This window comes from Oryx dammah, unplaced genomic scaffold (genome assembly GCF_014754425.2).
Source record: "Oryx dammah isolate SB20612 unplaced genomic scaffold, SCBI_Odam_1.1 HiC_scaffold_20, whole genome shotgun sequence".
NCBI lineage: Eukaryota > Metazoa > Chordata > Mammalia > Artiodactyla > Bovidae > Oryx > Oryx dammah.
This window is the reverse complement of record NW_024070204.1, coordinates 46597507-46612031: the sequence shown is the minus strand read 5'-3', so window position 1 is coordinate 46612031 and position 14525 is coordinate 46597507.

The following is a 14525-nucleotide window of genomic DNA, read 5'->3' as shown; positions in this document are numbered from 1 at the left end:
AGTATCCACCTCCTCACCTTGTGCCCTCTTCATTGCTTCTGGCTGCAAAAGCTTTCCCAAAGGAAATCCTTTCCACAAAAAAAGTCTTTTGCCAGAGGAAAATGCTCTAGAAGGAACCTGATCAGAAACCCTAAGAGCCCTTTGTCAATATCCAATATGGCCATCCATACACACTTGGTCAGAGTCAAGGAAAGTTTAAAAGCACAGTGCAAAACTGAAAACAGAGCTCTGGTCTCTCCTCGTGGCAGCTTTCCTAAGACTCAAGGGGCTCAGCCCTTGGGTTCCCGCTCAGGGGAACCCAGTGAGACTTCTCAGATTCATACTCTGTCCTTCCCCTCCATGAGCCTAGGGAAGGACCAGCCTCTTGAATGATGTCTCCCTTCCTGCTCAGTCCCTCCTGACCCAGCATCACCCAGACTGCATCCAGAACAGATCCCACTGAGGGATGATGATGCAATCCAGGAAGAGAAAAAGAGAAGTGAGTGAAGAAAGCAGAAGAAAGAAAAGAAAACTAGAGGGACTTCCCTGGTGGTCCAGTGGCTAAGACTCCATGCTCCCATTTAGGGGTCCTGGGTTTGATTCCTGGTCAGGGAACTAGATCCTGCATGATGCAATTTAGAGTGTGCATACCACAGCTAAAAGATCCCATGTGATGTAGGTAAGACCCAGGGCAGCCAAATAATATATATATATTTTAAAGTCAGAAGGAGGCTTAAATTCTAAGAAACAGCAAAGTGTTTATTCATGCCCAGGGATGTCACATATTACCATATTTTTTAATATAAAAAATACCTGAAAATATTCAGGAAGAAAGCACAGAGGATGGCAGAAATGGGAGGAGATGGTCAAATGGTATAAACTTCCAGTTACAAATAAATCTGAGCATGTAACGTGGTGGTGGTTTAGATGCTAAGTCGTGTCCAACTCTTGCAACCCCATGGACTGTAGCCTGCCAGGCTCCTCTGTCCATGGGATTCTCCAGGCAAGAATACTGGAGTGGGTTGCCATTCCTTCTCCAGAGGATCTCCCCAACCCAGGGATCAAACCCAGGTACAGCCTGGTATATAACTCTAGTTAACAATCCTGTATTGTATATTTGAATTGCAGGACTGTATCCTGGAAGGATATAGTTCTATTATGAAAGTTTGGCCCTTAGGGGCTTTTGTTTCCCATTAATATGTATGAATTATGAGAGTGGAAAGTTTTTGGCCAACTAAGATCTTTGTTATTTAGGTTCATATCAACCTATCTCACTCTCGTTATTTTTCCAAAGCAGTTGATTATCTAAATATTTAATGTGAATAAATGAAGTGACATTCGTTGTTGGTGGTGTTATCCATGTAGACGTGACTGCTACCCACCCACACAGAGCTTTCTTTCCAGACAGTGTAACATTCCCATGGAATGCACTAACAGAACAGACAGATCTCCAATTGTTTCTCACAAAGTGCTTCCAGACTTTTATCCTCAGAGGGGGTGTCTTGTTTTCAAGAAGTTTGAGAGCAAGCTCTTACACGTTCTAGAAGAGAAGGCTTTAAAACATAGAAACAGCCTGTTTTTCAAAAGATGTCCAGTTGATTGGACAAATTAGTTCTAGGTAGAAAAGAGAATGTGAGAGGCAGATGATGAATTATGATTAATGTGCATATGCTTTATGGAGCACGTGCTACGATGCTTCAGTCGTATCCAACTCTTTGAGACCCTATGGATGTAGACCGCCAGGCTCCTCTGTCCATGGGATTCTCCAGGCGAGAATACTGGAGTGGGTTGACATGTCCTCCTCCAGGGGATCTTCCAGACCTAGGGATCAAACCCATGCCTCTTACATCTGCAGTATTGGCAGGCAGGTTCTTTGCTACTAACACCACCAGGGAAGCCCCAATATTAGAGTCAGATCATTTAAAAATTCACTGGTTTTTCCACCATTCTCTATAAGAGTAACCGGCAAAATACAATGTCAAAATTCACATAAGAGCTTAGCACAATTGATAAAACATGGGCAAATAGAAGTTATGAGTGACACTTTCTATCCTCAATGTCTAGAGCTCATTTGGGTGTTTAAAGATACCTTCACAAAAATTAAACCCTAAAAGAATAAAATTTCCACCAACTTCCTAGGCTTTTCTTTCAAAAGAAAAAAAAAAAAAAAACCCTAAAGATAACTGAGTTTATAGCTTAGAGTTTTGGGTAAATTCTAAGAACATTCATATTGCTAAAATTAAAGCCAGCCCAGCTGAAGTGCTTCATTAAAAACTCAACTGGGGAAATTCCCTAGTGGCCCAGTGGTTAGGACTCAGGACTCTCACTGCTGGGGCCCCAGGTTCAATCCCTGGTAGTGGAACTAAGATCCTGCAAGCTGTGTGGTGTGGCCAAAATAATAATAATAATAAAAACCTCAACTGGTACTGTTTCTAAATTAAAGAAGATGCTCCCATTGCTTTTGTCTATTTAGAATTGTACAAAATAAGAGTGCAAATATCTGCTAGGAATACTGCCAGGTTCAAGTTTTACTTCTGTCAGAGGGGTTCTACTGAAGGAAAAAATAACAGCCTTTTCTGTTCTTTCATGCATGAAGAACTTGTTCTGAAAATATACACACTAATTATCCAAGCAAATGTAAAAATTGCTGTTTTGTGAGATCTTATTGGTGTTTAAGCACACTGAATGCCTGGAGATGTGTCTCAATTATCTACTGCTACATTAAAAATGACCCCCAAATTTAGGAACTGAAGACAACATGTATTGTCTTCACACAGTTTATAGTGCCAGGAACCCAGGAGTGGTTTAGTTGGATAGTTGTGACTCATAAAATTACAATCAAGCTGTCAGCTGGGGCTGAAGACTTTTTTTGGTGGTGGGGTGGTGCAGGGATGAAGATCTCCAAGAGCTTGGCTAGAGCTAGAGAATCTGCTCAATCTTATATGTGGTTGGTTTTTTAAAAAATATTTAATTATTTGGCTGGGCTGGGCCTTAGCTGCAACATGCTGGATCTAGTTGTCGCATGCGGGATCTAGCTCCCTGACCAGGGATCAAACCCCGGGCCCCTGTACTGGGAGCATGGAGTCTTAGCCCCTGGACCACCACCAGGAAGTCCCTTATTCATGCGGTTGTTGGCAAGCCTCAGTCCCTCAGCCCCTGAGATTCTGTGTAGGGCTATTCATTGTATGGTGGCTGGCTTCCCTCAGAGATGAATCCTGGTACTGTATGGGAGGATGCTCTTTAAGGGTATGAATACCAGGAGGAGCCCGCCTTGACCATCCGCCATCTGGGTCCCAACGATTCATGTCTTCCCTTACACATAAAATACACTCGTCCCATCCCATGACTCCTAACATTCTCATCCCACTGAAGCATTAACTCAAAGTTCAGAAGCATGGCATCTAAATCAGATCCAGCTTCACATGAGGCTCCTCAGGTATATTTCTTAATGTCCAGTTCCTTGAGTATCATTTCTCTTAATCTAAAAACCTGTGAATTAAAGAGATAAGTCATCTGCCCTCCTCACAACCAACACACAATGGTGAACAGGCATGGGATAAACACCACAGGCATCACTATTCAAAACATAAGGCAATGGGAGGCACACAGGCGTCCCCACACCTTCTCTGACGTCTAGCCGGGCAAATATTGGAAGCTCCTTAGGACTCAGTCCTGTTCCTTTTGTTGTTGTTGTGTTGTTCTTTCGCTAAGTCATGTCCGACTCTCCAGGAACGCTTCTCTGTGGTTCTTCTTTATACTTTCCAAACCATCCATTCTTTTTCATGAAAGTTGGTACGTGTATTCAGCTGAATAATTTCCCAAACCTGCAGTAGAATGGGGGGTGGAGGGGGAAAAGCCTCTTTTCATTTTACGCTCTTTCTGTTCCTTTTAGTTCTAGTTGTCAATGTTTCTGCTGATATAATTCTTTAAAAATGGTAAATCTCCTGGAAATTTTATCAGGTCAATCCATTAGACAAAAGCCATACTCAGAGATCTCTATGAGATAATCACTTTTTCCATCTTGAGATTCTGCTGAAGAGCAATGCTGTTAAGCTACTCAGCGTGTGTGTGGGGGTGTGGGGGTGTGTTAGTCGCTCAGTCATATCCGACTCTTTGTGACCCCAGGGACTGTAACCCGCCATGCTCCTCTGTCCATGGAGTTCTCCAGGCAAGAATACTGGAGTTCTCCAGGCAAGAAGACTACATCAGTAGCCACTCCCTGATGCTCTATTATTTGAGAGGATCTGGGAGCCTCGCCCGAAAAAACTTCAGAAAGCCTTTCACATGACTAACCTATATTCTGAGGTGCCACTTGTGATCTTTCTGAGATCATAACAAAGGATTTTATAGTCACACCTTCAGCTTCATCTTTAAATCATGACGGTGCCCTGGGTTTGACCTTTGCTCTGAACCTTCCTTGATTTTAACATTGTTTGCTGCTGGTAAAGGCTGGCATCTTTACAACTGGTGAGTCCTGGCTCTTTTTGCTTAATTGCTCTTCTGTTAGCCTATCTCTTGCATTTTATTGTAAAAAGCTAGAAGAAACCAGGTGAACTGTCAACATAATGGCTAGATATCTCCTGAATTACAGCTCTCTGTTCATTAGATACATTTTCTACCTTCCACGTTGCTAAAGACAATGAAGTTGCTAAATTTTCTGCCACTACATAATAAGGATCCACTGCCCTCCAGAATTCAGCAAGCTTTTCTTCCCTTTCTTTTCAACACCAGCGAGGAGTCTGCTCAAAATTCTGCTAACAATCTGTTCAAGGCTCTTTCGGCTTTCACCAATACATTCTTTAAACTCCTTTCAGCTCCTGTCCAAGGCCCAGATTCTAAGCCACGCCTAAATTTTAGGTGTTTGTTACAGTAGCATTTCACTTCCAGGTACTAAAATCTATGTAGTTATCTATTACAGTATAACAAATTACTCACAAAACTTAACAGCTGAAAGCAGCCAATGTTTACTATTCTACAAAATTTCTGAAGACCAGGAATCCAGAAGCAGCGTAGCTGCATTATTCTGGCCCAGGGTCTCTCATTAGGCTGCAGTCAAATTGTCAGCCAGGGCTATGGTCTTCTGAAGACTTAAGTGGGGCTGAACGTCCTGCTTCTGGGCTCACTCGTGTGGCTATTTGTCACATGGTCCTCTCCCTGGGACTACTCACCACATGACAGCTGTCTACCCACAAAGTCAGGGATCTAGGAGAGAGAGAGTCTTTTATAAACTAATGTTGGATGCTACATATCATCACATCTGACACGCCAGAATTACGTGGGAGGGTGTGAATACCTGATGTTATGATTTTGGAGGCTATCACAGGGTATAATTATTTAAAAAAAAAACTCATTTTCTTCCTTCCCAGAACCAATTTTTGTCATGCAAAAGTTAAGCAGAGATCAAGATATTAACATTATTGTGGGTAGAAGTGGAATAGCAGAGGTGGCTTAGATATGTGGCCACAGTGAGCTTCACTAGACCTCAGAATTAGACTGACCCAGTCACAGAAAGAAAACGACATTTTTCCTTTCTCCCAGATCAGCTTATCACATAAGAGTCAAAGAAAAGCAACTTTCCATGGTTTTGGAAATCTAAGAGTACAAAAAAGCACACAATCAGAGTGAGGAAAAGGAAGCAGACAGAGTGGAGGAAAGACAGATGGGTTCCTCCGACCATCGTTTTTCCCCAAGGACTGGAGGGCAAAAAATGGAGACACTCACCATAGGTTGCTCTGGAGGGCTCAGCTCCCAGGGGCTTAGACAACAGTTTCGGAAGTCCCTTGTGCAACACATCTAGCAAAACCTGCCTGCCTCTTCTTTATCAGCTCAGAGCAGGTCTAGCACAATAGTTCTCATGCTCACCTTCTGATTGCTGGGCTCTGCTCGCGAACAATTTGCATTTCTTTACAAGTCCCCAGGTGATGCTGGTGTAACTGACCTGAACGCAGACTTTGAGAACCACTGGTCTAGTGTCATTCAAGTACCCACGACCTGCAAGTGCTTTATATGCATTTCATTTCTCATTCACATGTTTATTAATCTGCATAACAATGTAAAATAGATTTCATTAACCCTTTATCTGCATTATACAGAAAAAGAGACTAAGTGAAAACACTTCAGAAGTGAAGCATTGGTGATGGACAGGGAGGCCTGGCATGATGCAATTCATGGGGTCGCAAAGAGTCAGACACAACTGAGCGACTGAACTGAACTGAACCTTCTGCTGGCCACACAGAGCCAATTGTCAGTCCAGATCTGACTCCAAAGTCTGTGATCTTTCTTCTACACCAAGTTGCCAAATATTGGTGGGAACCAGGGTGTAGCCAACTCTGCTTCTTGTCTTCTCGACCATAATCTTAAGCACAATTTTCTCCATTTTCTTTATTGAAAGTAATTGTACGCTAGGCAGTTTGGTCTATGGCCATATCTGTGAATCTTAGAGGTGGGTTAACACATTCACCTTTAGTGGGCTTCCCTGGTGAAAGTGAAAGTCGCTCAGTTGTGTCCTACTCTTTGCGACCCCGTGGACTGTCCATGGAATTCTCCAGGCCTGACTACTGGAGTGGGTAGCCTTTCCCTTAGAACCCATGTCTTCCTGCATTGCAGGCAGATTCTTTACCAGCTGAGCCACCAGGGAAGCCCTTCAGTGGTAAAGAATCTGCCTGGCAATGCAGAAGACACAAGAGATGTGGATTTGATTCCTGGGTTGGGAAGATCCCCTGGAGAAAGTAGTGGCAACCTACTCCAATATTCTTGCCTGAGAAATCCCATGGACAGAGGAGCCTGGAGGGCTACAGTCCATGAGATAGCAAGAGTCAGACACAGCTTAGCTACTAAACAACAACAAATACATTCACCTTTAAGCAGAAAGATTAAGAGTATCAATTTACAATACACTAGCATTCTAACAGATCCATCAAAGAAGTTAGTGAATGGCCAGCACAACACATCTCTGGCTATTGGTTCTCCAAGTCAACCCTCCACCCACTCGCTGCTCAGGAGGTGAGCCTCTGTGAACTACACAGGCTCCCTTGCCCTCGGGCTTTCAAATGGGTCCGTCATCCTTGGACGTGAACAGAGGGAGGAAGGAGATTTCTTTCCCCAACTCCCTCCATGTAGGCTCATCTAGACAGACTGCACACTTCCACAGAGGACTCTAGTCTTCAAAGCAGCTGCTCCAAGCAACCTTTTCCTTCCAGGCTTCGGGAACCCCTCCCTCCACTACCCCTTCAGGCCGAGGGTCAGTAATAGTCCTTAGAGTCCTGGGCTCCCCCCGCCGGCCCCAGTGGTTCCCTCACCCTGTCCACACCTTTGTAAACAATCTCCATATTAATTCCTCCCTGAGCTACCCTGACCTGAGTGTGCTGGCCCTGCTGGACCCAATGGTGAGCACAGATTTAGGGGCAGTTTACAGCTTTGCTTTCTGGGAGCTTGCCTGGGCTCAGGTCTTACTCCCAGAAGCCAGCAACTTTCTGGAGCTCCTGCTGCTGCCCAGATGGTCAGGCCTACACCCCTAGTCTTGGTTTAAAGGTGCAAAATCCCACCTTCTGGCCCTTGTATATCCTGCCCAGTAGGTAGACCAAATGGTAAGAGGCCACTTGGCAGGTTCTGCTGGCAAAATTCCTATGACAAAAATTGCTGCTCCATTTCAGAACACAATTTTTCTCCCTTGGACCAGGCATTTATTCCAACAGAAGGTAAATTATCCCTGGAAGAAAGCTAGATGTAAAGTTGGCAGTCAAAGACATCTGTGTTAAATGAGTTTCAGATGTTTTCTATTTTCCCAGCTAGCTGCAAGCCTGGGTTGAGAAAGGGGAACATAAAATTCAAATAGATTCTAGATTTTAGAACAATGATTCTCAAGGTGTGTGGGGAAGGTGACTTACATTGTCTCCTGGAAAGCATTTTGGAAATTGTGGGGAGTCTTTGATTGCGGGTCATGGCCCAAGGATGCTAGCCTGCCTGTAGTTGAGAGTTAGTCCCATGCAACAGATACTAACCCCATAGGAACTTGAATGTCCTGAGAATGTTTCTGTTGCTGAAAAACCCGTTTATAATTATCTTGGCGAAAGACTTATGTTTTCCTTTACATTCAAAAAAAGAAAGAAAGAAGGCATTTGTATGTGGCTTTAATATTTATTCAGATTTCCCAGAATGTAACTACCACATGAATTGAGGAACTGTCATCCACTGTTTTGTTTGAATTTTATCAAGTTGGTCATGATTTGTCAAACCACACAGATGTCTGCATTTGTATCTGTAACTTTCAAAGTGATTCTACAAAAATACTCGAATGACAGATAGGTGATTTCCTTTTGTCTTCCAGTGAAGTTGAGCCCTACTATACATACTGAAATGTGTAGAGAAAATCTCGCCACATGCAATTTTAAAATAAATATGTAATATAATATAGTAATGGAAATATAAAAGATGGATACAAAGAAAGTAGTTATAAATGTCTCGTTTGGAGATCATCAACAGTGTACAGCAAAGGCCTTTAGAAATGGGTGTTGCATCTGATACAAGACCCAGAGATTCAGAGCAAGGTGTTCTGTCGGCTGAGGATGTCCACTGAGGGAAAAATCTCTCTTTGGAAGAAATTACCATGAAAAGAGCCACAGGAAGAGAACTAAAAGGAAGCTTAAGTGTCTAAGCTACACACTGGGCCTTGTCCTTACTGATAATACTGTTTTTCATATAACTACCATCTCCTTTCATCATTTGGCACGTAGTAGACACTTGCCTGTAGTAGCACTCTTGCCTGGAAACTCCCATGGACGGAGGAGCCTGGTAGGCTCCACTTTCACTACCAGTGAAAGACTTCACTTTCACTTTTCCCTTTCATGCATTGGAGAAGGAAATGGCAACCCACTCCAGTATTCTTGCCTGGAGAATCCCAGGGATGGGGGAGCCTGGTGGGCTGCTGTCTATGGGGTCGCACAGAGTCAGACATGACTGAAGCAACTTAGCAGCAGCAGCAGCAGACACTCAGTAAATGTCAAAAAGTCACTCAACAAAAATCCCCTTTAACAAATTAAAGATACAGTCATTTATTTCTTGAAATACTGATCAAACAAGCAACAGTGATTTGTAACTTCTATGCAAAAAGATTTTGTAATATTTTATCACACTTTGTAACTTTGGTGAGTGATATTTCCTATACAATTTCAGATCTAAATTTGTAGTGTGATTTCCCTGATGAAAGGTTATCTAAACAAACTGATGGCCTCAAAAGTCCTGAGTAAGTCAGAAGCTGATATATTTTGTTACGGACATTATATTTCATTTGTTGACAAGTTAGGAAACATCTTGGGCTTTTTTTTTTAATGTTCTGAGTGGAACAATAGAGATCAAAAGTTATCTGGAAACACAGCTTCTTTATTAAAAGGAAAACTCAATGAATGTTAAAACCTAAGCCACACTCCTTTCCCCTGACATACTTCATGCTTTAGGTCTCAAGAACTTTCCTCACACCCCATGTCCTCGGTAAGAGTACTTCATCAGCTTCCATTGCAGTTAACACACTTTCATCGAAATTACAACATGAGTAACTGTTTGCTTATTTGCTTTTCCACTAGACTGTAAGCTCTGAGTGGGCAGGGATCAAACGTTTTCATTATTTTCCCTCGAACCCAGCACACAGTAGGTCATCAGTGCTTAGTCAATCAGTCAACAAGTATTTAGCCTACTGCCAAGTGGCAGTACTGACTTCTACATTGTTCCACTGGGCAGCCAAGAAGGACAGGATGCACCTCTAAGCTTCCTGTGGTTCCCCCTGAACACCATGGGACTCAAGTTCTGTGCCTTTTACACCTCCTCTTCCAGGCTCCAAGGCTCTTCTGTTTCGTCTGTCAGCTTCACCACCAATTAAGTTGGAGTCAGAAGGTGTGGGAAGCTCTGTTCTTAGTCATTCGTTTGATTGTTCAGTTGTGCTAAATTTTTAGCATGCTGGGCCTCGCCTCCAGAGTTTCTAATTCAGGAGTTCTAGGAGGAGGAGTGGCAAAAGTCTGCATTACTAACAAGTACCCAAGCAATGCTGGTACTTCTGATCGGGAGACCATACTTTGAGAATCATTGGCTGAGTAAGAAATTTCAGCCACTGAATAAGAAGTTTTAGCCAGATCTTTATAGACATCTCCAGTTTTGAATTTAAAGAATGTGTTCCTTGTTATAAAAGAGTTGTAGATATCAAGAAGCAGGTAGAGAGAATATGGGGTACCAAAAGCTTCCTGAATATTCTAAACTCCATAGAATGAACCTGGTTCTGGCTTTTTGGTTAGGCTAGAGAAGAGGGAACAGAGAGAATCAGAAGAAAGAACCAGAAGTCTACTTCCCATGGAGAAGCAAAGCTGAGACAAAGCAACACAGAGGATGATGAGCCAGTAAAACTTTCTAGGATCTGGGGCCTCAGTTATCTTTGTGAGGTCTGCCCAAGGCAACCACATCCCCCTGCTTAGTTAGCTCTGCTTGAATGAGAACCTCACAATTCTAACAGCCTTAGCTGAATCTGAAGATATTGCAATGCATCTATATTTCAGTCTGCTCAGGCTGCTATAACAAAACACTGTAGTCTGAGTGGCTTAAAAACAACAGACATCTACTTCTCACAGGTCTGGAGTCTGGGAAGTCCAGGATCCAGACACCGGCAGATTTGGTATCTGATGAGCCCATTTCCTAGATTACAGATGGCTGTCTTCTTGCTGAAACCTCACATGGCAGATGGGGAAGGGAAATCTCTGGGATCTTTTATAAGGGCAGGAAGGTTCCACCCTTAAGACTTAATCACCTCCCAAAGATACCACCTCCAATATCATCATATGAGTATTAGAATTTAATATAAGAAACTGGTGGGATGAGGGAAGGACATAAGCTTCAGTCTATAGCAAATCTGTTTCCCAAAACCTTTGTTACTTACTTCAAATTTAACAGTTAGCATTGTTTACCTATTACCTAATAGGAGCAAAGTTTCTGATAAGATGTAGAGTTGAAATAAATATATTTTTAGCTGTCTCGCAATATATGTACTTTTTCTTAAATGGGTTCTTTAGTATTAGTGATCAGATAACTATTTAGCTCTTGCCATATTAGCCTAAGCAGCTACTTTTTTTTCTTTTTTTCCTGTCCTTTTCCCTTTGGAGAGAAAGGGAAAAAACTTTTTCCTCTACCCTCTTATGTTTAGTACCTGGGGCCCTGCAAATAAAGTTGACAAAAGATGGATTAGCAGGAGAAAAAGCATAAAAAAATTTTTTTTGATATTAATATGTATGCAGCATGGGAGGGCTTTATAAAGAGGAAGTGAAAACACCCAGTAAAGTTGTTGGACATGAGAGCTTACATACCATGATGTCCAAGAGCAATAAATTAAAGAGATGTGACAAGACAAAGTAGAGGGGTTTGGGCTTCTATGGGCTATAAATTTGGACAATCTATATAGGGGGAGCTAACTGAAAATGAAGGTTATTTCAGTAAAGTTTGTATACGCAGATTCAAGTCCATGCTCTCTCCAGTGATGAGGGATCTCTTCTTCCTGGTGCAGAAGAGAGAAAGGAGAACAACTTCACAAAGGGAAATCCACGCCCCAAGTTTAGACAGAAAGGGAGAAGGTAGAGCTTATCCGGTGTCTATCATTTCTCAATTGCCTGTACCTCAAAATAACCCCTGTGCCAAAGTGGAATACTTTGGATTTGCATATTCGAATCCCCATCACTTTCTACAATGTAAGCTCCCTTAGAAAAGGTAAGACTCTCCAGGATAGAGCAGATCCAAAGCTAAATGTCATCCTCTTTTCTAAATATGACAAGACCCAAATAATTGTCTAAGATAGAAAAGATGGTGATTTTTATTAAAATTAAGAATTATTTCCTGTTCATCTGAGTTTGGGGCCAAGATCCACACCTATTGCATACATAAACTTAATAAACATTAGTTATAGTGTTGATATCATAGAGTTTAACTTGTAATTTTTTTCCTTTTTTTTTTTTTTTCTAATTTTTTTCCTTTAATCACCAAAATCTTGTCAGTATTCTTTGGAAGATAACCAATTGTTCTTTATTTCTTGGTGAAACACTTTAACTGAACCCCACTATTCTGCTTGATGAATAAAACACTTTGAATATTTTATTAGACTCTGTGATTTTTTTCTCCTGAATCTCATTTTATTCCCTGAAGTATGTAAAACAAAAAATTTTATAACTGTCTAAGTATATAAGCCCTTGAAAACAATAAATAGTATTATTTTGTTTATTTTAAGCATCACATAAAATTGTTCAGTCACTAAGTCACGTCTGACTCTTTGTGACCCATGGACTGCAGGACACCAGGCTTCCTTGTCCTTCACCATCTCTTGGAGTTTGTTCAAACTCATGTCCATTGAGTTGGTGATACCATCCAACCATTTCATCCTCTGTCACCCTCTTCTCCATCTGCCCTCAGTCTTTTCCAGTATCAGGGTCTTTTCCAATCAGTTAGCTTTTCATATCAGATGCTGAAAGTATTGGAGCTTCAGCATCAGTCCTTCCAATGAATATTCAGGGTTGATTTCCTTAGGGTTGGCTGGTTTGAGCTCCTTGGCTGTCCAAGGGACTCTCAAGAGTCTTCTCCAGCAGTGCAGTTCAAAAACATCAATTCTTTGGTCCAGCTCTCATATTTATACATGTCTACTGGAAAAACCTTAGCTTTGACTAGATGGACCTTTGTCAGCAAAGTGATGTCTCTGCTTTTTAATACACCGTCTAGGTTTGTAATGGCTTTTCTTCCAAGGAGCAAGCGTCTTTTAATTTCATGCCTGCAGTCATCTTTCACAGTGATTTTGGAGCCCAAGAAAATAAAATCTGTCACTGTTTCCACTTTTTCCCCATCTATTTGCCATGAAGTGATGGGACCAGATTCCATGATCTTAGTTTTTGAATGCTGAGTTTTAAGCCAGTTTTTTCACCCTCCTCTTTCACCCTCATCAAGAGGCTCTTTAATTCCTCTTTGCTTTCTTTCATTAGAGAGGTATCATCTCCACATTTGAGATTGTTGATATTTCTCCTGGTCCTCTTGATTCCAGCTTGCAATTCCTCCAGCCCAGCATTTTGCATGATGTATTATGCATAGAAGTTAAAAAAGCAGGGTGACAATATACAGCCTTGATGTACTCCTTTCCCAATTTTGAACCAGTCCATATCCAGTTCTAACTGTTGCTTCTTGACCTCCATACAGGTTTCTCAAGAAACAGATAAGGTGGTCTGGTTTTCCCATCTCTTTAAGAATTTTCCACAGTTTGTTGTGATCCATGTAGTCAAAGGCTTTAGCATAGTCAATGAAGCAGAAGTAGATGTTTTTCTGGAACTCTCTTGTTTTTTCTATGATCCAGTGGATGTTGGCGATTAGATCTCTGGTTTCTCTGCCTTTGCTAAATCCAGCTTATACATCTGAAAGTTCTTGGTTCATTTACCATTGAAGCCTAATTTGAAGGATTTTGAGCATTACCTTGATAGCATGTGAAATGAGCACAATTGTATGGCAGTTTGAATGTTCTTTGAAATTGCCCTTCTTTGGGATTGGAATGAAAATTGACTTTTTCCAGTCCTGTGGGCATTGATGAGTTTTCCAAATTTGCTGGTATATTGAGTGCAGCACTTTTAACAGCATCATCTTTTAGGATTTAAAATAGCTCAGCTGGAATTCCATCACATCCATTAGCTTTGTTGATAGTAATGCTTCCTAATGCCTACTTGACTTCACACTCCAGGATGTCTGACTCTACGTGAATGACCACACCATCATGGTTATCTGGGTCATTAAGACATTTTTTGTACAGTTCTGTGTATTCTTGCCACCTCTTCTTAATCTCTTCTGTTAGGTCCTTGCTGTTTCTGTCCTTTATTGTGCCCATCTTTGCATGAAATACCCTCTTGGGTATTTCAGGGTTGATTTCCTTAGGGTTGGCTGGTTTGATCTCCTTGGCTGTCCAAAGGGACTCTCAAGAGTCTAGTCTTTCCCATTCTATTGTTTTCCTCTATTTCTTTGCATTGCTCACTTAGGAAGGCTTTCTTATCTCTCCTTGCTATTCTTTGAAACTTTGCATTCAGATGGATATATGTTTCCTTTTCTCTTTGCCTTTTGCTTCTCTTGTTTTCTCAGCTATTTGGTTTTTGTTGTTGTTGTTTGTTTTTCTTTTTTTTATTTTTTAAAATTAATTTATTTATTTTAATTGGAGGCTAATTAGTTTACAATATTGTAGTGGTTTTTGCCATACATTGACATGAATCAGCCATGGGTGTACATGTATTCCCCATCCTGAACCCCCCTCCCACCCCCCTCCCCATCCCATCCCTCAGGGTCATCCCAGTGCACCAGACCTGAGCACCCTGTCTCATGCATCGAACCTGGACTGGTGATCTGTTTCACAGATGATAATATACATGTTTCAGTGCTATTCTCTCAAATCATCCCACCCTTGTCTTCTCCCACAGAGTCCAAAAGACTATTTACATCTGTGGTCATCGTTACCATTTTTCTAAATTCCATATATATGCATTAGTATACTGTATTGGTGTTTT